The following is a 24177-nucleotide window of genomic DNA, read 5'->3' as shown; positions in this document are numbered from 1 at the left end:
AAGTGTTTCTAAATACACACCCCTGCCCCGCCCCGCTCCCTCCACAACCTACACACCTCCTTCAGCCGCTACGGCCCGGAGCAAAAAGGAAACACAACCAAAGCCTGGAGAGAGAGCACGCCTCGCCGTCTCCTAGGTAACCAGGTCCTAGTCTGGGGAGGGCCCACGCATGCGCACGCTCACCCTTCCTTCCCGTAACCTCCAGAAGAAAGCAACCCGAAAGACTGCCAGAAGCCGAGCGCGCATGTGTAGTTACACCAACACCCCTACAGCCTCCGCCTTCTGTCGATCCGTCCGCCCAGCAATCTCTTCTCTATAAACACTGTCCGGAAATAGTGCCCATTCCTGGAAACGAGGCCTCATTAACCAGTCGTTGCTTGGGGCGGTAGGACAGAACTGGCTGGTACGCGCTGTCTCATTGGTTAGATTGGGGGAGTGGGCGGGGCCAAGGGTCTAGGTGAGGCCAAAGCAAGGAGGCGCGAAGCGAGGCAAATTTGCTGCCGCTGGCGGAGGCGTGACCCCGGGGGCGGCCGGGGAGGCGGTGAGGGGGCGGGGCCCGAGGTGGGGCGGGGCGACCGTGGGCCCTGAGAGCAGTGGTCGGCGACCGGCGGCGGGAGATCGTGGACTAGTGGAGCGCGACACTCGCTGGTGGGGGAGATCGGCGCTCGGCCGGTAGGTGACTGGAGCGAGTCCCGGGGCGAGGGGCAGAGGGGATGGGTCGCTTCTCAACCCGGGGCCGGGTTGCGGCCTGGCCCGCCGCCCCGGAATGGTGGGGGTCGGCGGCGCGGCCGGGGGACCCACTCGCGCGCGGGCCCTCGACCCTGGCGGCCGGCCGCCGGCGCTCCCTCACGCACGCTGCCGGGGCCACGGTCTCACGCCGTGCTCAACCAGCACACCCGCAGGCCACACGCTCACCCGAAGCGCGCGCAGGGACGCCTTGCTTCCCCTTCTCCAACATCCTTGTTCCTCCGCGCCAAGCTGCCCCACCGCCAGGCCTGCCCCTCCTGCTCTGTTCCCTGGATGCCCCCAGGATGAGGGCTCACCTTGGCAGCGGGCGGAAGGTACCTAACGCCCGGGTCCGTGAGCCCTCCCACCTGTCCGGGCAGTGAAAACCTCAGGCCTTTCCTGGGAAGTTCTGGGGTCACACCCCTAGCCTGGGAGAAGAGACAGAACCTGCCCTTGGCACCCAGCGGGGCAGTGCTGGCTACTCGCAGCATCCTCTCTCTCTCCCTGACCCCTCTGTAATTCTCTGTCCACTCCACTCAGGACTTTATCTGTCGGCTCAGATAAAATATCCCATCTTGGAAGCCCATCGTGGCCCTGGCAGCCTGCAGCCACCGGGCACCAGGCAGAAGGAGGCGACTTGTAAAGTACAGAGAGTCCCACCTGCCCGGGAACCTCCTCGGTGCTGGGTAACTTCAGAAAAAGCCGTTTTTTCCTAATTGGAGTTAAAATGTTGCTCTCAGTCCTAAGGGTGGACTAGGGGATGAATGGAGAAAAGAGACAGAAATCAGTGGTGTAAATGGTAAAATTATTATTTTTTAACTGGGGGACAGTGAGTACCTGTCCCTTGATTAAGATCTTGAAAAGCAAATGAAGCTAAATGATGAGAGGTGGGGCCTAATACAAAATAGAAGTCTGAAGTTTATTCCAGGAAAAATGTTGAAAACCCCTTGACTAGAAACATGGTCTTTCTGAAAGATTAGAGGGAGATAGTATCTTAACATTAGTGATGTGTTTTTTACTTAGTATCTTCATACCTGTAACCTCCTTTTTCCTTCAGATGTCTGTGTGATAAGATAGTATTGTCCTACTTTAGAGGTGAGGCACCTGAGGCAGGTGTGTGTTTGTCGGGGGCGGGGGTGTAAATAGATCTTGCCTAATGCCTCATAGCTAGGACTCAGGGTGAAGACTTGAACCTGGGCCACTGGAGTCTTTCCCAGGCTCCTTCCCCCTGGACCAGGACCACATTATGGGACTTAAGATGCAGGACAGAGGGAGAAGTGTTTGCTGGGGTATTTATGCTTTTAACATGAGAGAACAGGTGCTTGTTTTACAAAGTGTTTGGATTTACTCTTGGTGTTTTTTAAGTGATGTCAAAGTCAGTTCCTTTGGTGCAGCAATGCCAGACATCTGAGATTTTCAGACACCTTGAGGACATCCTCGTTTATTTTGAAGGGTGTGGTGAACTTCTCAGAAGGCCTCAAAGTAAAAGTACTAGTCTCTGACTTTAATTTTAGAAATATATACCCAGGTATATGTTCCAGCACTTTTGCGAAATCAGACAGCGGTAAGCCACCAAGCTTTAGGTCGCCTTCTGACTGTTTTCAGAGTATAAGGAGCAGTTAGCTCTGAAGGGGGTTTTTCGCCCCTGGTATTGTCAGTTAGAGTTTGTGGGAGCGTCACCGCAGAGACCCTGCCAAAGGAGCCTTCATCTATTAAACAAAAATGTCTGGTTGGCCATTTCGCCTCAACAGACGGAGGTTTGGTTCCTCATTTTGGTTCTCCTGTTGAACACTGACTCCATTGTGATCCGCTTGGGGTGTTTGTATATCACTTAATGTTGAGAAGCAGTCCTGCCCTGATTGGTTGTCCAACTCCAGGCAGCTGTTGTGATTTTGTTTGGTGCGTGGTAACAGTTCATCCTGACCAGGGTCTGGTGAGAGATCTGTAGATGTGTGAGAGAGGTGAAGCCCGATCCAGGGTTGTTTTCCTCATTGTTGGCACCCTCTTACGAGTGTCCTATCACTTTGGCCTGCAAAGTCACTTTTAATTTCCTATTTTTTTTCCTGTCTCTATGGACAGCACATGAGCTTTCCTAACAGGCCTGCCTGCCGTGATGAAGAGCTGAGAGATTCATGTTGGTTGACCTGACACATGTTTTTTTCTGGGAGAGTAATTAAGAAATCTTAAAACCAAATTCAGTCCTAAATCAAAAGTGTAAGTCAGCTTGATACACACATAGGCAGCATCTTTTGTACCAATGGCTTCCATCATCTCAGAGGTGTTTTTTTTTTCCTGGCAAAAGGTTAAAATGCAACTAAAATTCTGCTTTCATGATTAATAAGTCACTACCGCAGTTGTGTCTGATGCTTCCTGTTTGCCCCATTTTAGTATTTCAGTTAAACTGGAAACATCTGAGCCTTATGGGCACTTTTGATGGCACCAATGTGAAATTGGCGGGAAAGGGGACAGTCCCCTGTCAGTGGATTTAGGGAGCTTTAAGGATAAGCCAGCCTCCCTGGCCGCCGCACGCCTGAGATCCTTCAGCAGGGAAAGGAATGGGGGTTGAGCACCGTCAAGGGGTAGGTGAGCGTTTAGAGTGATGCACGTGTGAAGGCTTTGCATTTGCTCGGTGATGCTGACTGAAATGTTGAAAGCAGTAGATTAGAAATGGAAGGCCAAACCTAGGGCAGATTGTGTGGTAGAACATTTCAGTTGAGCTGAGCGAGACACTGAAGTATGTTGGATTGGGGGTCTTCAGTTCTGGCCTTGTCTTTCTGCCTGAGTGACAATGCAGAGAAAAGTCACTTTTTCTCAGCAGCCTGTGCACCCTTCTTTGTACTCTATCAATAGTTTAAAAGATCCCCTTCCTGTGGTTGCCAAGGTGGGGGGGCGGGGTTGGATTGGGAGTTTGGGATGAGCAGATGCAAGCTATTACATATAGAATGGATAAACAACAAGGTCCTATTGTATCGCACAGGGAACTATATTCAATATCCTGTGATAAACCACAATGGAAAAGAATATGAAAAAGAATATATATATGTATAACTGAATCACTTTTCTATACACCAGAAATTAACACATTGTAAATCAACTATACTTCAATTAAAAAAAAAAAAAAGATCCCCTTTCCCTTGCTATTTTTATACCCTTTAATCTCTTATCCTCCTGATATAAATCCCTTGAAATTATATGGCATCCAGAGTAGTGGTACTTAGTGGCTATTTTCTGTATTTTCTCACAATACTCCCGTAAAGAAAGGCAGGGACAAAGATCAGGAATGTGAGACCTAGTAAGGAGAAATAAAGGGGATGAGATTACTCAGGAAATCAGTGTCATGCCTAGAAGCTAAACCCACGTTTCTTGATATCTAGTTCACTGCCCCTTCTACTAACTTACTCATGAAAGGGTAAGTTGTTTTCTTTTTTTTTTTTTTCCAAAACAGGTCAGTTTTGAATACAACTAAACCAGGGTAGCTGCTTTATTTATCTATTTATGTTAACAAGTATTAATTAATAAGTGTTAACAGTTAATTATTAGTTGATATTGATTGTCCATAATAATTATTAACAAAAGTCTAAAAGATGAATAGAGCATCCTCTGGGCGAGTCTGCTTGTCCCCATTTTACAGGTGCAGAAATTAAAGCAGAGTGGTCAGGTGATTTGCCCAGAGCGATAGAGCAAGTCCACGGTATCTTCGTATCCAACTTGGGGGTTTAGGCTGTCGCGTCAGGTCCAGGTCTGCCACTGTCCGCCTGTGTGACCTCAGGCAAATCACTTCGCTTCTCTAAGCATTGGGTGCCTCGTCTGTAAATACTTCGTCGTGTTGTTTTGAGTAGAAGAGGAGAGAATGCACGTGAAGTGCTGAGCTCGGTGCCTGGCACAGACTAAGCCATAGGACACAATGGCTGTAACTGCTGATGCTGGTTGTAGTAGTAATCACGGTACTAGTCGCTGCCGATTACCACTCTGACTAGACCTGTTTTCTGTAAGATGACGTCAGGAAGGGTCACACTGCCTGATAAGGGCAGTCAGTTTCTCCGCAGGACCTCCCGGGGGACACTGCTTCTGTCTAGAGGGTTTAGCTGTCAGGTTTTCCCTGTCTTACACTAAATACTGCCCTTACCACCCTCCAAACGACTCCGGCTCTGCCTGGTCAGAGTTGGCGAGCCTAACCCTTGGCCACCCTCGGCCCTCCCAGGACTCTGTGCGAGACGCAGAGCTGAGCCTTTCTAGGGCCGTCCTGTGTCCCCTGTGCAGCGAAGTGGGTCCCAGCCTTAACTCTGGAGGGGAACAAAAGGAAAACACTGTGTAGAATATAAGTCAGCAAGGACTCATTCTTCTCTGTTTGGGAGACCAGGAGGGAAACCTGGGTTCTGTGGGGCAAGGTTCCCACCACCATGTGGCAGCCTCAGCTCACTACGCTTTGGCGCCTTATTGCCAGTCTGGGGGCCCTGGATCCGCAGTCAGGGACTTGCAGATTTCCCTTTAAATCACCCAAGAAAAAAAGCAGTTTCACATTATATTTTAAATTCTTTTTTTTCCGCTTCTTAATACAAAACAAAAATACAGGCTCCCACCAGGCTGACGTTGCCTTTAAATAACATTTTGTTTTCTCTTGGGGAAGCTGCCTTCGTGGCCAAACAGTCATTTCTAAAGTGAACTTAGTTTTTAGAAAAAATAGATTACCGGATGTCAAGCCTCGTGTGGGGCTCGGTTCAGATGAAAATGAAACCAGCAGATCTGGAGTGGCAGCTCCACACTTCACTTCAGGCTGGAGGTGAGAGGCAGAGTGTGTCTGGGCCCAGCTCGGTAACTGGTCGGCCCCACAGGGTGCATTTGATAGGTGCCTTAGTCATTTTCCAGGCAGCTTTGCTTAGGTGAGCAGAGAACTTTCTCTGGAAGGTGAGTCACCCTTGCAGGGGTGTAGGTGACAGGCGATTTATTCCCCAGCTCAGTCGCAGAGGAAGTCTTGAACAGACCTTGCTGAGAAGCCCTCTGCCAAAGATCACGTTCATTTCGGTCCAAGGGCTTTGGAGGCAGGGGTAAGGAAGCAAACCGAAGGCTCCGGGGGCTTGTGGACTGACAGAGAGATGGATCCCCCGGCAGGGGATTCATGTGGACCCGGCACAGAGCCCAGATCAGCAGTGTCACTGCACTCTTGAGTCCAGCCACCTTGAGGGTGGAAGATGGCCCACTTCCAGTGAGAGTCAACAAAGAAGCAGGAGGGGAGCTTTGGCTCTAGGGAGCTGGGAAACCCCTTGGCAAAAGGCAGAGAGATACATACCATACTTTGGTGTGAAAGGCCTTTTGGGGAACCCTTTTCTACCTGCCTTCTTTTTCGCCGCCTGAGTTGGAGGCTCTGAAGAGCTCCAGTGATTAGGAAGGCTAGCTTCAACCCTGGCTTTCAGGAAACTTTGGAATTCTGAGCCTGCCACACTTCTGGAGCCAGTGTTTGGACTCAGAAAGAAGCCGCAGGGCTTCCCTGGTGGCGCAGTGGTTAAGAATTCGCCTGCCGATGCAGGGAACACGGGTTCGAGTCCTGGTCTGGGAAGATCCCACATGCCACGGAGCAACTAAGCCCGTGTGCCACAACTCCTGAGCCTGTGCTCTAGAGTCTGCGAGCCACAACTCCTGAGCCCACGTGCCACAACTACTGAAGCCCACACCTAGAGCCCGTGCTCCGCAACAAGAGAAGCCACCGCAATGAGGAGCCCGCGTGCCACAACGAAGAGTAGCCCCCACTCGCCACAACTAGAGAAAAGCCCACGCGCAGCAATGAAGACCCAACACAGCCAAAAATAAAATAAATAAAATAAATAAATTTATTTTAAAAGAAAAGGAAGAAACGGCAGAGGGAACTCCTGAGCCATCTCTTCCACCCGGTTTCTGGGTGCTGTGCCTTCTGACCCTCTTACCACTAAAGCTGTGACCAGGTGTGCTTCCAGGCAAAGAGTTTGTTCAGACTCTGTGTTCTAGACCAGTGCAGTTGGTGTTGAACTTGACTGCTGAGGGTCAAGGACCTCTCTTAAGCAATGTCCAGATCACCCCACCAGGTGGGCTTGACTTTATTGAAGCCACAGGGGAAGAGCTAGTGTTACCTTGTTTCCTTTATCTGTTGCAGGCTCCCCTCCAGCACCCCCTACCCACACCTCATCCATCTGGACTAGCCAGCAGTCACTTTGGGTGGGCGTGGCTAAGTGACCTTAGGCCTGAACCACTCTGTCAAGAAAGAGCTCTTTGAGTTATAGCCTGGAATGATCATAACCATTTGCGTGCTCTGTTTTACAAACGAGAAAATGGTGACGCCAAGAAGCTGAGTTGCCCAAGGCCACACGGCTAGTTAATTGCAGAATCTGAACTAAAGTCCACGCTCTTTGCACTGTGCTGTGCTGCTCCTTGAACGAAAGAACTAGTCCTGGAGTAGGAATTGTATTTTTTAACTATCTCCTCCTTCATATCCACACCCAATCCCATCACTCCCGGCCTTTCTTCAAGCTTTGCCAGACCTGGGGAGGGTGGAGCCAAAGCGGCAGCTGCTCTGAGTCTAAGAAAAAGTAAACAGAAAGCTATTTATTTGACACTGTCTTGTACCATAAGGTTCGTGTAAGCAAAAGGAGGTGAAGGTTGATAAGAAAATACAATTCTGGGCAGGGTTACCCGGAAGTCTCAAAGGTTGCCTACACCTGTAGGTCACTGTCCTACCTCACCAGGCAGTATCTTACCCAAAGTGGATCTCCAGTAGCTATGAATGACTGATTGAGAGGCTGTGAACCCACTGGGCACCAAGAAGCTCCCTGCATCTTCCTCCTGTTGTGTTACCTGCGGTGTGCAGGTAGCCAGAAGACCCAGAGTAGTTGGGCATCATTCCCTCGGGATCCGTCCAGCTCCTCTCAGTGAAGAGGCTCTTTCTTGTGGGCAAAGCTTGATGTCACATCTAGATGGTGGCCCCCATAAGTGCAAAGAGCTGTTGTATCTGAGATCCACCACCCACCTTCTGCTGACTGCGACCTTTCCTTTTATCAGAACAGAATTAGTCCTGGTCCATACTAGGGATAGGTGGGAGGCTTGGGAGGAAGGGGGCTTTGCCAGCCTCAGATGAGGATGCTATTGCCAATTAAGATTAGAAATGGAGGGACTTCCCTGGTGGCGCAGTGGTTAAGAATCCGCCTGCCAATGCAGGAGACACGGGTTCGAGCCCTAGTCCGGGAAGATCCCACACGCCGCAGAGCAACTAACTACATGCACCACAGCTACTGAGCCTGCACTCTAGAGCCCGCGAGCCGCAACTACTGAGCCCGTGTGCCACAACTACTGAAGCCTACACGCCTAGAGCCCGTGCTCTGCAACAAGAGAAACCACCACAATGAGAAGCCCTCCCACCGCAACGAAGAGTAGCCCCCACTCACCACGACCAGAGAAAGCCCGCACGCGGCAATGAAGACCCAGCGCAGCCAAAAATAAAATTTTTAAAAAATAATAATAAAAATATAAATAAAGAGTCTGCCTTCCAGAGATCCTCTGCGAACATTCCCTGTCATACCACAGGTCCCAAACCCTTTCCTCCCTTCCTGGGTGAGGATAAGAACGTGACCCTGTGTTGAAAGGGACATGTCCTCAAGCTGCTCACTCAGGCCAGTCTGTCAAAGGATGTGTAGGGCAGCATCTGAAACGAGGCCGTGGTCAGGGTGCCACCGCCAAAGGACGGAGCTGGACTGTGCACTTCCTTCCATTTACCCCCGTACGTTGGAAGCCTTCTGTGGAAAGCCAGGTTGTTTGGGTTTCTTGTTTATTCTGAAGTTCCTCAAACTAGTTCCTCAATTTCAGGACCAGTCACCAATACCTACAATGAACCTGACGCCTCTTCCCTTCCAAAGAGGCTGAGCCCATCTTTCTCCATCTCCGAAAACAGGTAGACCCTGCTGGAAGCCAGTCCCACCTGTGAAAAGGAGAGTTACCAACAGAGGAGGGAAGTGGTTGTGTTGCAGCAGGATTGACCGTAGCCCGGGGCACTGCTCCTTGCTCAGAATCCAATCCGAAAAGTTAAATAAGGAGTTTTTCACAAGCAGACCTTGCTTGCAATGATGACCTCAAGGCTTGGCAAGAACCAGAAGTACATTCTGACTCATCAGAGAAAGCTGGTTGTGTTTGGCACGATTTTAGTGTTGAGGGCACTTAATCGCACTGTAATCTTTGGAAACTGATCGTTACTGAGTGGTACATGCTGCAGCCCCCACTTAATCAGAATATTCAGTTACACAGAACACCCCAACCTACAGATATCAGTGACCCCATGAAACTTTTGTATATAACATACATGAAAAATTCCTTGCTGTGTAGTGTAGAAAATGAAGTGGTTGAGGTTTTTCTCAATACTACCCCGCCCCCCGTTCTCCTGCGTAACTGCCTCTGTGGGTCAGTGATGCCCCAGTGGCATCTTTTCTATATGCTATTGGCTGTCCTCATGCAAAGGATTTGAAAGTTGAATTGAAAATGTCAATGACATTTTATACAATTGTTTATACAATGCCTATATCAGGGCCTGGAGACAAAGTAATAACCATATTTATGAGTTGAGTAACTGATGCTCAAGGCTTTGCTATTAAAAACAAAAACAAAAAACAGTAAAATAGGCTCAAGAAGCCTGGAGCCAGGCTTTATAAAATGAAGGGTGAATGTGAACTTTTTCATACTGTTGGTCCCTGGGATGGGTCCAGCTGTGCATGGGTGAGCTGAGGAACACAGGCCTGCTGCACGCTTGGAGTCTTTGGAGTCTTTGATCCCCGTTGCCATTTTAAAGTTGCTTTTTCCAAAACCTAGGCTGGCTGTGTTTATGCTTCCTAATTGAGATGCTTCCTCCTGGGTCAGTCCCTGGGTTTCTCACTAATAAACCTTTGGCTTGTGGCAGCCTCTGCATTCGGGTCCCAATTTTTAAAGCTTGAATCGTTTGAAAATGGATTCAGTGTCATGGTTAAGAGTATGGACTTTGACATAGAAGAGTCCCACGTGCAAATCCTGCTTCTGCCACTTCCTTGCAGTGTGACCATGGGAAAATTACTCGACCTACTGAGCCTTGATTTATTCCTCCGTATAAGGGGAATGACGCTAGAGTTATTGTGAGCATGCAAGAAGTAAGACACATGTAATACATAGCACACATTGCCTAATGTACCTCATGCATAGCAAACAATAATAGCTGTCGTTATTGTTGACAACCAGCATGTAATTCTGTGTATACATATAGCAGCAGCTTGTTGAAAACACCCAAAGATGTCCACAGGACAACTGATTTCGGCTCTAGGTGACGAGGAGTTCTGGGTCCCTGTTCATTGTGCACTGGTGGGTCATTCTTGAGTCCATTCAGAGCTGAGGCACTGCCAGGAGAGAGAGGCTGGATGGCGTGTGCAGAATGCTCTTCAAAGAACCACCCCCTCAGGAATTCCCTGGCGGTCCAGTGGTTAGGGCTCTGCGCTTCCACTGCAGGGGACACGGGTTCGAGCCCTGGTCAGGGAACTAAGATCCTGCATGCAAGGCGAAGCCAAAAAAAAAAAAACCCAAACAAACAAAGAACACCCCTGTCGTGGGTGGTCCTTTTCCTGCTGGCCGCTTCTGCCTCCCTGCTCTTGGGATGCTCCCCTCCTCCTTTGACAGTGCCTGTTCCAGACTTTCCTTCCAACACTAGGGCTGCTGGCTGGTGGGTTTCAGCTCTTCACAGGCGAGGACTGTCAAACAACTGGCACTTCCAGTCCCGGAAAGGACTGCTCATCTTGTAACAGCTTCCCTCTCACTGGAGGTTCTGCTAATGTTTCTAGAGCATCCCCTGTGTGCCAGGCACTCTGTTGGGCATTTAAACATTGTTCCTTGTGTTTAATTTTCCTGTAAAATCCTGTTATGTACGTTTGAGGATCCTTATTTAATAGATGAGATACCTGAGTCTCAGATTAAGTGATCTGCCCATGGTTACACACCAGAATGTTAAGACTAAGATTCAAACTCAGATCTTTTGATGCCAAGACCATCCTGTTAAGTAGCTGGATGGCCATCCCTCAGGATCATTGAGTGCTATGTTGGAATAGATGATGTCCAGGGCTCTTCTGATCCCAAGGTCATTTTGAGATTCCTTGATCATCTATTTATCCATCCACCCATTTGCACTGACTAGATTATAAGCACCTTGAGGGCAAGGATAGTCTTTCTAGCAAATAACTCGTGTAGTGTTTGGTAACCACCTGTCCTTAACTGATGGATGCTGCCTACTTCCCTGACACATAGAAACAGGAGAGAAGAAAGGGCCACTAATCCACTAAGAAAAGGGTTACCCAGGAATTCTGATCCCAGAATTTACCACCTAGAGTTACTTGTAAGAGTGCACAAAGAGGGAATTCCCTGGTGGTCCAGTGGTTAGGACTCTGCATTTTCACTGCCGAGGGCATGGGTTCAGTCCCTGGTCAGGGAACTAAGATCCCACAAGCCGCAAGCTGCGCGGCACGGCCGGAAAAAAAAGAAAGAAAAGAAAAGTGCACAAAGAAGTGAATAAAGGTGTTGTTTTGCAATATTACTTACAAGAATAAAAAATGGAAACAATTTGAAAATCCATCCATAGAAGAAAAAGTGGGTAATGATAGTACATCTGTACCATAAAATCTTATGGAACCATTAAAAAGAATGAGATAGATCTACATATACTGAAATGGAATGGTATTCATAATTTATTGTTAAGTGAAAGAAGCAACGTGTAGAATATTATGTATGTATAATCCTATGTTTATTTTTAAAATAGTCCCAGGGCTTCCCTGGTGGCGCAGTGGTTGAGAGTCCGCCTGCCGATGCAGGGGACGCGGGTTTGTGCCCCGGTCTGGGAAGATCCCACATGCCGTGGAGTGGCTAGGCCCGTGAGCCATGGCTGCTGAGCCTGCGCGTCCGGAGCCTGTGCTCCGCAACGGGAGAGGCCACAACAGTGAGAGGCCCGTGTACAGCAAAAAAAAAAAAAAAAAAATTAGTCCCAAACTCTATGTTCGTATATGTACAGTAATGGAACTAGAGGGGTTTACACCAAACCTGTTTTTAACATTGCAGGGAGAAGGGAATGGTGCAGGGATTTTTTTTTTAATATATACACTTTTTGTATTGTTTAATTTTTTATAATGAACAAGTATTATATTTGTATTTGAAAACAAAATAATTTTTTTTTTTAAAGCAGTGTCAGATATACAAGGAAGCAGCGTCAGATATACTAGCCTGAAACCCTTGCCTCTTTCAGGTTCCCCGGGTTGGGACCAGCCCTCAGATCCTACCCCTTGACATCAGCAACCACGGAGGGGCCAGTGGTTTTCTCTCAGGTCCAGTTCTGCTGTTTCCTGCTCTTTATGGGGCCACTTGTGCCCACTAGCATGTCTTACCCAGCATCTTCACCGCTGCATACACTTGTCATTGGATGGTTATAAAGTAAAAGCAGGGAAGCACTGGCCATCAGAGTTGAGGACGGCTGGCACAGCCATCGCTGAGCACCTTCCTGCTTCTTGAGTCCCAATGGATGAAACTCACAGTCCCCCGGGGAAAACTAGAAAGAGAGTGAAATGAAAACCAAAACGAGGAGGGACAAGCTTACCCATCTCTGGCTTCTGTTTTAGCGGCCCTGCTGCCAGAACTCACTGGACAGCCCCCAAGGTTCTGGCAAGGTTTCCTGTGTGTGTGGTGTGTGTGTGCGGGGTGAGGAAGCAGTCATCACGTATTTATGAAGCCCCAGTCACAGATGTGGACCAGATGCCTCCTAAATTCTCATCCCATACCAAGAGACCTTACTTTAGTTATAGCTTGTTTTCACCATAAAAGTAATATCCCGCAGAGAACACCTCTGAAGGGATATGTAAGAAACTGGTAATGGAGACCCCCTCAGAAGAATGGGGGAGTGGTGGGAAGGACTTATATTTCTTATTGTTTATCCCTTCTGTATTTTATTTTTACCACTTGGAAACATCTGTTGAAAAAATGCAGACTGGGAAAAGTAGTACTTGCTCACTGCAAAAAATGTGGAAAAATTAGAAAAATATAAAGAATATTACCACCACCAAGGGAGAACCATTGCTGCATGTCTGTGCTAGGTGTCTGCATTTTTATAAATGTTGATAAAATATACAGACACATGCTAGGTGGGATCATACCTTAGATATAATTCTGTATCCTTTTTCTGTTAACATTGTATCCCATAAGCATTTTTCCATATAGTTAAATATTATTTGTAAGCATTTTTAATGGATGTACTATGACTTATTTAATAATTATCCTCCCCATGTAATTAGACATTTTTGTTTCAGTGTTTTACTATTATAAAAATACACTGAACATCTTTGTACATCTTTTCCCATATTTCTATCTGCTCCATACCTCCTAGATTGCAATTATGGAGTTGTGCGCACAAGAAATGGCTATCTTCCCTTGGTGTATGATGATTTATCACATTTAGAGTTCTTTCACCTACATTATTTTATTTAACGAGTAAAGGGAGTGAGGGTGAGGAGAGTAAGGAGACCAGGTGCTATCAGCGGGGACTTCCTGGAGGTGGAAGGCCTGAGCTTCGCCTGGGAAGGACAAGCAGGATGTGCAGCATGGCCCACACAATGACGAAGCACACACGGAGACCTGTAGATCTGAGTAGCCAGCGGGGTGTGGAGAGATCAGACTGGCCAGAGCCAAACCCTGTGTTTAGGGAAACAGTGGTAAGACAGATTATGGACCACAGGGTTGGGACCAGGCCCATAAGCAGTGCACAGCCAACAGATGTCTTTGAGCTTGAGGTTATCTTCAGGACATAATGATTTAAGATTAGCTTGGCCTCATTGTGAGATGGGAGGGGTCAAGGAGAAGCTGGAAGTGGGTAAGGCCTGTGCTAATAGAATAGTGAGGTGACTTCTTGTCTTAAACATTTGAAAGGACCTGTAGACAGCGGTGTTCCTGCACATGTGGGGCTGGTTAACCTTTTTTTTTTTTTTTAACATCTTTATTGGAGTATAATTGCTTTACAATGTTGTGTTAGTTTCTGCTGTATAACAAAGTGAATCAGCTATACATATACATATATCCCCATATCTCCTCCGTCTTGCGTCTCCCTCCCACCCTCCCTATCCCACCCCTCTAGGTGGTCGCAGAGCATCGAGCTGATCTCCCTGTGCTATGCGGCTGCTTCCCACTAGCTATATGTCCATGCCACTCTCTCACTTCGTCCCAGCTTACCCTTCCCCCTCCCCGTGTCCTCAAGTCCATTCTCTACATCTGCATCTTTGTTCCTGTCCTGCCCCTAAGTTCATCAGAACCTTTTTTTTTTTTTTAGATTCCACATATATGTGTTAGCATATGGTATTTGTTTTTCTCTTTCTGACTTACTTCACTCTGTATGACAGACAGGGCTGGTTAACCTTGATGTGTGGTGGGAATTAGGGATGGTCATAAATTTTATTCCATACATTTCATCTACCTGGCAGTTTGACCTATGGAATTGGCAGCGAGATTAAGTTTTGTGGGCGTGACAGGTTTCTTTTTTATAACTGACCTGTAAGATTTTAATGATTAATGTATTACATTCACATTTCATATCCTCTTTAATGGGAAATGCTTATGCAGAAATTGCTCTCCTGGGAAGCAGGCCTCAAGCCGGCGAGGAGGCAAGTGTTGAAATTCCTCCAGCTGCGTTTCACTCAGGGTACTCCTTCCTCCGACGTCTGTTTCTAGGTCCCAGTGCCCACTCCGTCTCTCTGCTGAAGGGGAAATTAGCAAGCCTTCCAGAGGCCTGTAACTTGTGATTTTATCAGCCCAGGCTGGGCAGATGGTGGAGAGTTCTGTCCCAGTGACAGGATTTTCATTTAATGCCCAACATCCACCATCTGCCCTTACGCTGTAGGTTCCTCCCTCTGGATCTCTGCCCCTGAATTAGACGCCTCTCGCTCTTCTGAGAATTTCACCCCTGGGGGTGTATCAGGACCAAGCACAGTTCCATGACCTGAACTCCACGGGCAACCTCACCTCCTGCAGCTCTCGACAAGCTTTGCTCACCAGCAACTTCAAGCTGTTTGTGATTCCCACATAGATTCACCCCTGTTCCTTAACTTTTGCCATCCCCTCTACTTGGAATACCCTCTCCTTTTTTCTTGGGAACTTCTCACTCACCCCTTGAGACTCAGCCCAGGTGTCACCTGCTTTAAGAAGCCTTTCCTGATCCCCACCAGGCTGGGCTAGCTGTCCCTGCATGTGTTCCCACTGCATCTGCTATGTGTCTGTGCCTGTCATTGCATCTCTGTGCAGTAAGAGACTACTTGTCTCTTTCCCCAGTAGACTGTAAGCTCCTCAATGGGCTGCTGTATCTTCTTCCTCGGTGTACACCCAGTGCTCAGCAAAGCCCCTATACCCAGCAGACCAATACATGTTCAAAGAATTCTGTGTTATAAGATCCTGCAGTTCTCTGCAGTGTGACAGGACACTCCAAAGGCAAGACCTTACTCATCCAGAAAGCCTCAACCTGCCACGTCTCTGGATTTAGAGGCTCCTTATTGCGTGCATATAAGTGATTGTTATATCTTTTTGTCTTAAGTGTTTAGTCTGATATTAATATTAAATGTTTTTGGTTAGTATTGGCCTGGCATATCTCTTTGCATCCTTTGTTCTCAATCTTTCTGTATAATTTTGTTTGGTCTCTTTTAGTTAGCATCTAGAGGGATCTTTTAAAATCCCGATTGTCTGACTTGAAAACTTAATGTTTTAAAGTGCTTTAAACTAATTTTTTTTTTTTTTTTGCGGTACGCGGGCCTCTCACTGTTGTGGCCTCTCCCGTTGCGGAGCACAGGCTCCGGACACGCAGGCTCAGCGGCCATGGCTCACGGGCAGCCGCTTGGCGGCATGTGGGATCTTCCCAGACCGGGGCACGAACCCGTGTCCCCTGCATCGGCAGGTGGACTCTCAACCACTGCACCACCAGGGAAGCCCTAAACTAATTTTTTTTTTTGAGATTTTAAAATTTCTTTATTTTTGCTATTTTCTCAAAGGCTTGTATAATGTAGAAACCATCCTATATATTTGATAGAAAAGTATAAACTACTGGATTGTTTACTATTTTTGACTTATAAAAACGATGATTTCGGGCTTCCCTGGTGGCGCGGTGGTTGAGGGTCCACCTGCCAATGCAGGGGACACGGGTTCGTGCCCCGGTCTGGGAAGATCCCACATGCCGCCAAGCGGCTGCCCGTGAGCCATGGCCGCTGGGCCTGCGCGTCCGGAGCCTGTGCTCCGCAACGGGAGAGGCCACAACGGTGAGAGGCCCACGTACCACATTAAAAAAAAAAAAAAAATGATGATTTCATATTGTTCAATCTAAAAGTTTCCTCATTTAATCACATATAATTTTGGTCTGTTTGAGAAATACTTTCCATTGATTTGTTTGTTTCATCTACCTGTTCTTGGACATTTTCTATTTGGCGAAATGTTCATGGCTATCAAATGTAGTTTTTGTTTTTAGTGGTAAAATGAACAAGTTATTTCTGTTTCTCTTTTACATTATAAAATAATTTTTTTTAAATGTAGACCATATGTGCTTATGTAGATTAAATTCTTTTTTTTAATAGATCTTTATTGGAGTATAATTGCTTCACAATACTGTGTTAGTTTCTGTTTTACACCAAAGTGGATCAGCCATATGCATACATATGTCCCCATATCCCCTCCCTCTTGAGCCTCCCTCCCATCCTCCCTATCCCACCCCTCTAGGTCATTGCAAAGCACTAAACTGATCTCCCTGTGCTATGCTGCTGCTTCCCACTAGCTAACTATTTTGCATTCGGCAGTGTATATATGTTGATGCTATTCTCACTTCGCCCCAGCTTCCCCCTCCCACCCCCTGTCCTCAGGTCCATTCTCTATGTCTACATCTTTATTCCTGCCCTGCAACTAGGTTCATCAGTACCATTTTTCTTTTTTTTAGACTCCATATATATGCATTAGCATACAGTATTTGTTTTTCTCTTTCTGACTAACTTCACTCTGTATGACAGAGTCTAGGTCCATCCACCTCACTACAAATAACTCAGTTTCGTTTCTTTTTACGGCTGAGTAATATTCCATTGTATATACGTGCCACTTCTTCTTTATGCATTCATCTGTCGATGGACACTTAGGTTGGTTACATGTCTAGGCTATTGTAAATAGTGCTGCAGTGAACATTGTTATACATGTCTCCTTTTGAATTATGGTTTTCACAGGGTGAAACTAATTTTTTTACATTCAATTGTTAATTAAATTGACCAACATGTCATATCGATTCCTATGCCTACCATTGTTTCTTGCATCCCATTTTTTCTCTGGTTTACTTTTCTGCTTGCCAAAGCACAACCTTCAGTGCTTCTTTCCCTGAAGATAGTACCATCTTTCCTGGAACTCTTGTTGCTGTGTTTGTGTATTGTGTGGATTTTTTTTAATTGTATTAAGAAAATGAAATGACCTGTTAAAACTAATCAAGTGAAAAATGGTAACATCCCAGGAACATGTACTGGAGTAACTCCACTAGAAGTCTGACCAATTTATTGCTGATCCAGCCCTTACTGATGAGACCCCACATTTTTAGTTCTTGTCCTTCCTACCTACACAGGCTAAGAAATTATTACCAACAGTGGACAGATCCTGCGGGTAAAATAGGGGTAGTAATATGCACATGGGTAGTAATATTGCTCAGTTCCTGAAGTTCCAGGTACCTTTGCCAACAAGCTTTTATCCTAGAAAGGAACTAAGGATCCTTGGGTTCCAGGGGAAAGCGCCAGGAGTGTCCTGCCTTTAGCCCTAACCCCATGTTAGATGCTCTAGTTGTATAAATTGGGCCTTTTTAGTTTCTGCAGGCAGTTTACCTCTCAGGGCCTTAGTTTCTTCATCTGTAAAAATATTACCAGCCTTGCAGTGTTGCTGTGAGGTTCATCAATAACATGGATAAAGCCCCGAGCACATGCCCAACACACAGAAGATGTTTAATGAATGGCAGTGACTATGACAGTCCCTGGCACTTAGGAGACTGTCATTTAATACCTGTTGAGTGAATGCAGGAGCCTACCAGAAAAGGTTTCATTGAGGAGATAGGTTATAAAGGATAGGTGAGATCTGGACAGATAGTAATAAAGGAAGAAGACACTCTTTACAGGGAACAGGATGAGCAGAGGAAAAGAATCAGGCTCACCCATGGCTGCCCTGCTCAGGGAAGTGAAAGGAGCAGTGTGGCTGGAACAGAGGCTGAGGGTAGGGGCTTGGGGAGGGTAGGCAGGGCAGAAAAGGGAGCTGGGATTGAGAACGCATGGGGATCTCTGGGTCCGCCTGGCCAGCTCACTCTGCCCGGCACTTGCCCTTGGTTCCCCTTCCTGCATACCCCTTGTTCTTGATAGGCAGAGGCTGGCCCAGTGTGGCCTAGTAGCCAGGCAAGCTGAAGGCTTAAAAGAGGAAGCATCAGAATGAGATTGGTTTTCAACTAACATCTTATTAAGGAAGTTGAGTTATTCTGCTTCTGTGATGTGTCCCCTCTGGGCATTCAGAGAAGGACACGTTTTTATTTCCAGATGAAATATCCTGAGAGGGATTTGCCCTGCTCTTCCCTGGCCCCTCAGTGGACATTTTCAAGATGGCCCTATATTTCTCTTTGATATACAGCGAATCAAGGCTCAAAGTGTTGAGTGCCTTAGGTAAGGCTTGACACCTTGGCTGGGTGATGCTGAAACAAAGAAGTCCCATTGTCTCAGTGAGGGCGTTTATCAGCTTCTATTGGCCAGGCAAGCTGATTGCCATGTCAAGTACTCTACCTCCTTCAGCCCTCAAAACTGCTCTGAAGAAGCTATGAGAAGAAACTCAGTGGCCTGCTCAAGGCTTAGCATGAAGGCTGGGGAAGCAGCAGTGCACGTTCAGCCCCGCTTCTGCAGCTTGTCCCTGTGTGACTGTTCTGGCCGGCTACTGAACTTCTCTAAGCCTCAGTTTTCACATCTGAAATTGACATTAATAATGGCGGTGCTAGGGCTTCCCTGGTGGCGCAGTGGTTGAGAGTCCGCCTGCCGATGCAGGGGACACGGGTTCGTGCCCCGGGCCGGGAAGATCCCACATGCCGCGGAGCGGCTGGGCCTGTGAGCCGTGGCCGCTGAGCCTGCGCGTCCGGAGCCTGTGCTCCACAACGGGAGAGGCCGCAACAGGGAGAGGCCTGCATACCGCAAAAAAAAAAAATAAAATAAAAAAAATAATAATGGCGGTGCTTAGTAAATATTGACAATTATCATTCTGAATTAGAGTCATCCAGCCCTCAAATAATCCTGACAAATCAGTGGCATTTGGGAAACTAGACGGAACCTCAAAAGGACCTAGGCCACTCGTTTTCAGACTCTTTTCCTTGGAGACCTAGGATTCTGGGGAGGTCTGTGGTGGATGAAGGGAGTATGAGTATGTGTGGCCCTTGCCCACCTTCTTCAGCAGAGCAGCTGTTTCTAATGTGAATTTCATAGCAGTTGCACGTTTCTGGCTCTTTTATATTGTGGGGGTTGAGGTGGATTTCATTTAATAAAAATGGTCCTGCTGCTTTTTAAAAAAAGCTTCCGGGCTTCCCTGGTGGCGCACTGGTTGAGAGTCCGCCTGCCAATGCAGGGGACACGGGTTCGTGCCCCGGTCCGGGAAGATCCCACATGCCACGGAGCGGCTGGGCCCGTGAGCCATGGCCGCTGAGCCTGCGCGTCCGGAGCCTGTGCTCCACAACGGGAGAGGCCACAACATTGAGAGGCCCACGTACCTCAAAAAAAAAAAAAAAAGGCTTTTTGGGGCCTCCCTGGTGGCGCAGTGGTTGAGAGTCCACCTGCCGATGCAGGGGATACGGGTTCGTGCCCCGGTCTGGGAGGATCCCATATGCCGCGGAGCGGCTGGGCCAGTGAGCCATGGCCGCTGAGCCTGTGCGTCCGGAGCCTGTGCTCCGCAACGGGAGAGGCCACAACAGTGAGAGGCCCGCGTACAGCAAAAAAATAAAAAAATAAAAAATAAAAAAAGCTTCCAAGGTTTGACCTCATATCTCCTGGTTCCTAATCTAGTGTTTTTACTGACCTTACTAAAACAGGGAACTGAAATATGATACATTTTAGAAAGGTTGTCATCAAAATTTTAAACATTATTCTTGTACCTTCCAGTTAATCAAGCACTCATTTAGTCTCAACCCCATTCCTGTCCCAGAATCCCAGGAACAGAAATTTTGCTGTCAGAGACAGCATTGCTACCATAGCCTTAGACAAGAACTGTCTAATAGAACTTTCTGCGGTGATGGAAATGTTCTCTGTGTGCACTGTCCTATATGGTAGCTACTGTAACTGAGGAACTGATTTTTAAATTTTCTTTTAAATGAATTGATTTAAATGTAAATAGCCATGTGGCTAGTGGCTGCCATATTGGACAGTGCAGCCTTACAGTATAGAGCAGGGGTCAGATGGCAGTCCCCGGCCTCTGGGCATGAGAATCATCCAGAGAACTTGTCAAAAGTACAGATTCTGGGCCTAATGCCCAGTGACTGATTCAGTAGACCTAGGGCGAGTGCGTTTGAGATGGTTATTCTAACTTGCAGTCAGGTAGGAAGGCCCTACATTAGTGAGCTTTCCCTCGGCCTAAAAATATGGAGCCAGAACAAGCATTTTGCCCTGGCCTTGACCTTCTGGGGAGACTAGAGCAACTTTCTGAGGAATGTCAGACCCTTGGAGAATGTGATGAAAGCTATGGACCTCTTCCCTGGAAAAATACAAGAATAGTTTCTAGGGCTCCCAGACCTCCCTGAAGCCATCCTTGAACCCACATTAAGGACACCTCAACTTGGACAGAAGATCTTTACTAGCTGGTGAGGGAGTTGAGCTTGAGCCCAGGAGCCTTGTGACATGCAGGCATGTCACACAGATATGCCCAAGGGTTAATCTGGTTCCATCCCACTCGTTCCTACCCCCGGATCCCTCCAGGGGGTCATGGAGGCACCACAGAAGAGAGGATAGGCAGTGTATGTGGATCAGGCCCTGAAAGAATAGTGAATTCGTTCGGCCCCTTTCCGTTCCCCTTGTGTTTTCATAGCCTTGTGGGTGAGCTGAGAGGGTGTGGCTATTGTCACTGCTCATGTCCTCAGCTCTGACACACAGAGCAGAGGGAAGAATGCATCTGGCGCCTGAGTGGAGCTGTGGAGAGAGTCCAGCTGAGTAATGGATCAGGATTTTGACCTGCCTTCGAAGGCAGAGACACAACGGGCTCCCACTTAGTCCTCACTTCCCACAGGCTGCAGGAGTGAGAAAGAAGGGGCAAAGCTGCGGGGCTCTGGGCTGGGGCAACGAGCCAGGGACCAAAGTCCAGAGCTGGGCAGGCCACCCAATCAGCAGCCCCAGGCTTAGCGCAGAACCCCATTTTTTGTAGATCAGAACCCATGTAGAAGTGGGCAAGAGTGAAGAAGCAAGCGTGTGTGTGTGTCGGAGAGCTGCTGTCAGGCCAAAGCGTCCTGAAAATAGCCTCCTGAACTTGGAGACTTGTCGGTGAGGGTCTGAGTCATGGTCATGTGGCACAGGGAAGCCAGACACAGGAGAAGCTGTACAGCTCCCGGGCCGAGATTTCGTGCCCCTGGGAGGTGAGGGTCAGCCTGTTTTCCCCGTGCCCTTCACAGATTCAGCTGCCAGCTGCTGGGTTAGCTTCTCAGGCCACCTTGTTCCTCTCTCTGCCTGCTAGGCTGCCAGATGAGTCATCAGGGAACTACAAAGGAGGAGGCCCCAAGCTCAGCTGCCTCAGCCTCGGCTTCTCTAGGACAAGGGAGCCTGGAGTGCTCCTGGAGGAAGGATCAGGGCCCCTGGCCAGCTGCCTACCTAGCCACCAAGGTGAAAGGGCAGCTTCTGGGGGAGGGGGTGCCCCACAGCCTGTCTGGAGGAGCTCCAGCTCAGGATGAGCCGTGTCGGGCAGGACAGGCCACTTGAGCCTGAGTGCAGCTCTATAGACCTCTAAACATCTGGGTTTAAGATGTTGGGTTTAAGATCTTGCCCTCAGAGCGAGATTGACTGCTGGCCTCATTTCTTTCCCCGTCAGATGAAACTCTCTCTTCATCCCCGATGCTCAGCACTGCCCTTTGATTCCCTCATGCAGCCAGCACCGGCTGTTCCGTCTATGCCCCACTCTGCTCTACACTCGCAACACCACCTCCGACCCTCGGAAGCCTTCTGCCCAGGGAGGACCAAGACTTTCCTCCTTGTGTTTGCCTGCAGCCCAGGGGACTGGGGAGGTCTGGCCCTGCACTGCCCCACACAGGCTGGGTGATCTGGGGCAAGTCTCCGCCTAATTAAGCCTGCGTTTCTTTTTTTTTTTTTTTTTTTCTTTTTTAAATTAATTTATTTATTTTTGCTGTGTTGGGTCTTTGCTTCTGTGCAAGGGCTTTCTCTAGTTGTGGCAAGCGGGGGCCACTCTTCATCGCGGTGCGCGGGCCTCTCACTGTCGCGGCCTCTCTTGTTGCGGAGCACAAGCTCCAGACGTGCAGGCTCAGTAGTTGTGGCTCACGGGCCTAGTTGCTCCGCGGCACGTGGGATCCTCCCAGACCAGGGCTCGAACCCGTGTCCCCTGCATTGGCAGGCAGATTCTCAACCACTGCACCACCAGGGAAGCCCAAGCCTGCGTTTCTTCAAGTAAAAATGAGGAGAGGGACTTCCCTGGTGGTCCAGCGGTTAAGTCTCCGTGCTCCCAATGCAGGGTCAGGGAACTAGATCCCACATGCACGCCACAACTAAAGGAGCCCGCATGCTGCAACTAAGACCCAGTGCAGCCAAATAAACAAAAAAAAAAATTTTTAATGAGGAGATTAAAGCAACGTCCCTATAGGCACGCTTCTAATACTATTAGGTTTGGAGGGCTTGGGGTCTGTTTTTAAGATCTCATTTCCCTTATAAAGAGGCTGAGAGAGGTGGGCCCTACTCTAGGCCCTGGATCAAGTCCTTTTTGGAGATGGAAGGAGCTGTGGAGGTGTGGGGTTGGGATGACAGTATGGTTACAAGTAAAACAGCCTGCCTTGGAGGGCTTTCACCTAATTGAAGTCAGAACACCGCTTAGACTTCTTAAGGTCATCAAGAAACAATGAGGCCACCCATTCAGCCTCCTGAGCATCCAGCCTGCAGGACCACACCCAGGCATCCAGGCTGAAAGCTGGAGCTGCTGAGTTCAAAGCTAGAAGGCCCTTGAAGGCACCCCACACACCCACACCCCAGTCAAGCTGACTCAGCCTTTCGTAGCCACTGTGGTGAAGCAGATGCAGTAGGAAGGAGGTTTCAGCCTAGTGTTTCCCAGCATCCCACTGTCTCTTGTAAGCTTCCAGCCTGATCCGGCAGAAGGTCAGAGGTGTTGGAGGGTCGGCTTCCCACGGTCTGCCTTTCTCGCGCAAGAGCAGATTCAGGAGTGATCCGGGATGAATGGAGCTACCGCAGGGAAGACCTCATCTGTTAGTAACAGCCTTAGGACCAGGCTGCAATCAGAGAGCGCTTATTGAAGGCCTGTCTGCAGTTGATGCCTTCTCAGGCTTTGTCTCAAGCAAGTCACGACCCAGAAGGGCCCTGCCCTTGGGAGTCCACAGCCCCAGTCTTTAAAAAGGTTCCCAAATGGTAACAATCTCAGGGCGGTGCCATTCTCTTTCATGACAACTCTAGCCCACGTGCTGTTAGCAGATTGTCACAACAGTGGGCTCTCTCTCCCTTCTGGCTTTATGGGAACGCAGAGCTGGTAGAGATGGAGCCCAGAGATAGGTGACGTCTTGTGCTTTGTCCTCATATTTCTAGAGGTGCCGGTTGGTGTCGGGGGCTCTAATATAAATTCCACTACTAATGTTGCCTGAAAGAAAAATGATACTTAGGAGAGATTTTCAGCAAATGAGTTTGGACATTACAGAAGGAAGCATGTCAGTGCCTTCTGGAGAGCCACAAACAGATGCATCTCGTGAAAGGAGCCAAGTGCTGCTATTGCCATTTGCATGCTGGTTTTTCAATTTGCAAGATTTCATTTATGTGTATGTATGTAATGTTTATATAAATATACACACAAATCTATATATGTACACACACACACATCTGGATGCCTATGTACACACACGCGTGCACACACACATATACATACATATATCTACCTCTAGCTAGGGAACAAAACAAAACCTTGGTTCTCTCCACTTGGAGAAAAGCCATCATGGATGGTGCAGGCGTGTCCTCTACGAAGCAAGGCTTGTGTGGAATCAGTGATGTGACTGATGGTTTTGGAGTATAGGATCCACCACCCTGTTCTGGGGAAGCAAAGTTCACCACCAAACAAACAACAGAAAAAGATTCAGCCATTATTTATAAAGGCAAGAAAGAACCAACCCAGATGTTGGTCCACGTCTCTCCTGGAGGAGGCGGGCTGGAGTTCCCCGTGTGGGGCGGAGAGAGG

At 48.2% G+C, this 24177-nt stretch overlaps 1 protein-coding gene across 1 annotated transcript in view; it reads left to right on the top strand.

Annotated features, from left to right (window-relative positions):
- Positions 1–541: 541 nt before the first annotated feature.
- Positions 542–24177, top strand: part of MAP3K14 (mitogen-activated protein kinase kinase kinase 14) — a 43183-nt gene continuing 19547 nt past the window's right edge. Inside the window, exon 1 of the mRNA XM_082604955.1 lies at positions 542–672. The gene's annotated coding sequence lies outside the window, so the exon portion shown is untranslated. The remainder of the gene's footprint in view (positions 673–24177) is intronic.

This window comes from Mesoplodon mirus, assembly GCF_964341445.2.
Source record: "Mesoplodon mirus genome assembly, chromosome: 18".
Classification (NCBI taxonomy): domain Eukaryota; kingdom Metazoa; phylum Chordata; class Mammalia; order Artiodactyla; family Ziphiidae; genus Mesoplodon; species Mesoplodon mirus.
This window is presented reverse-complemented; position numbering and strand designations above follow the sequence as displayed.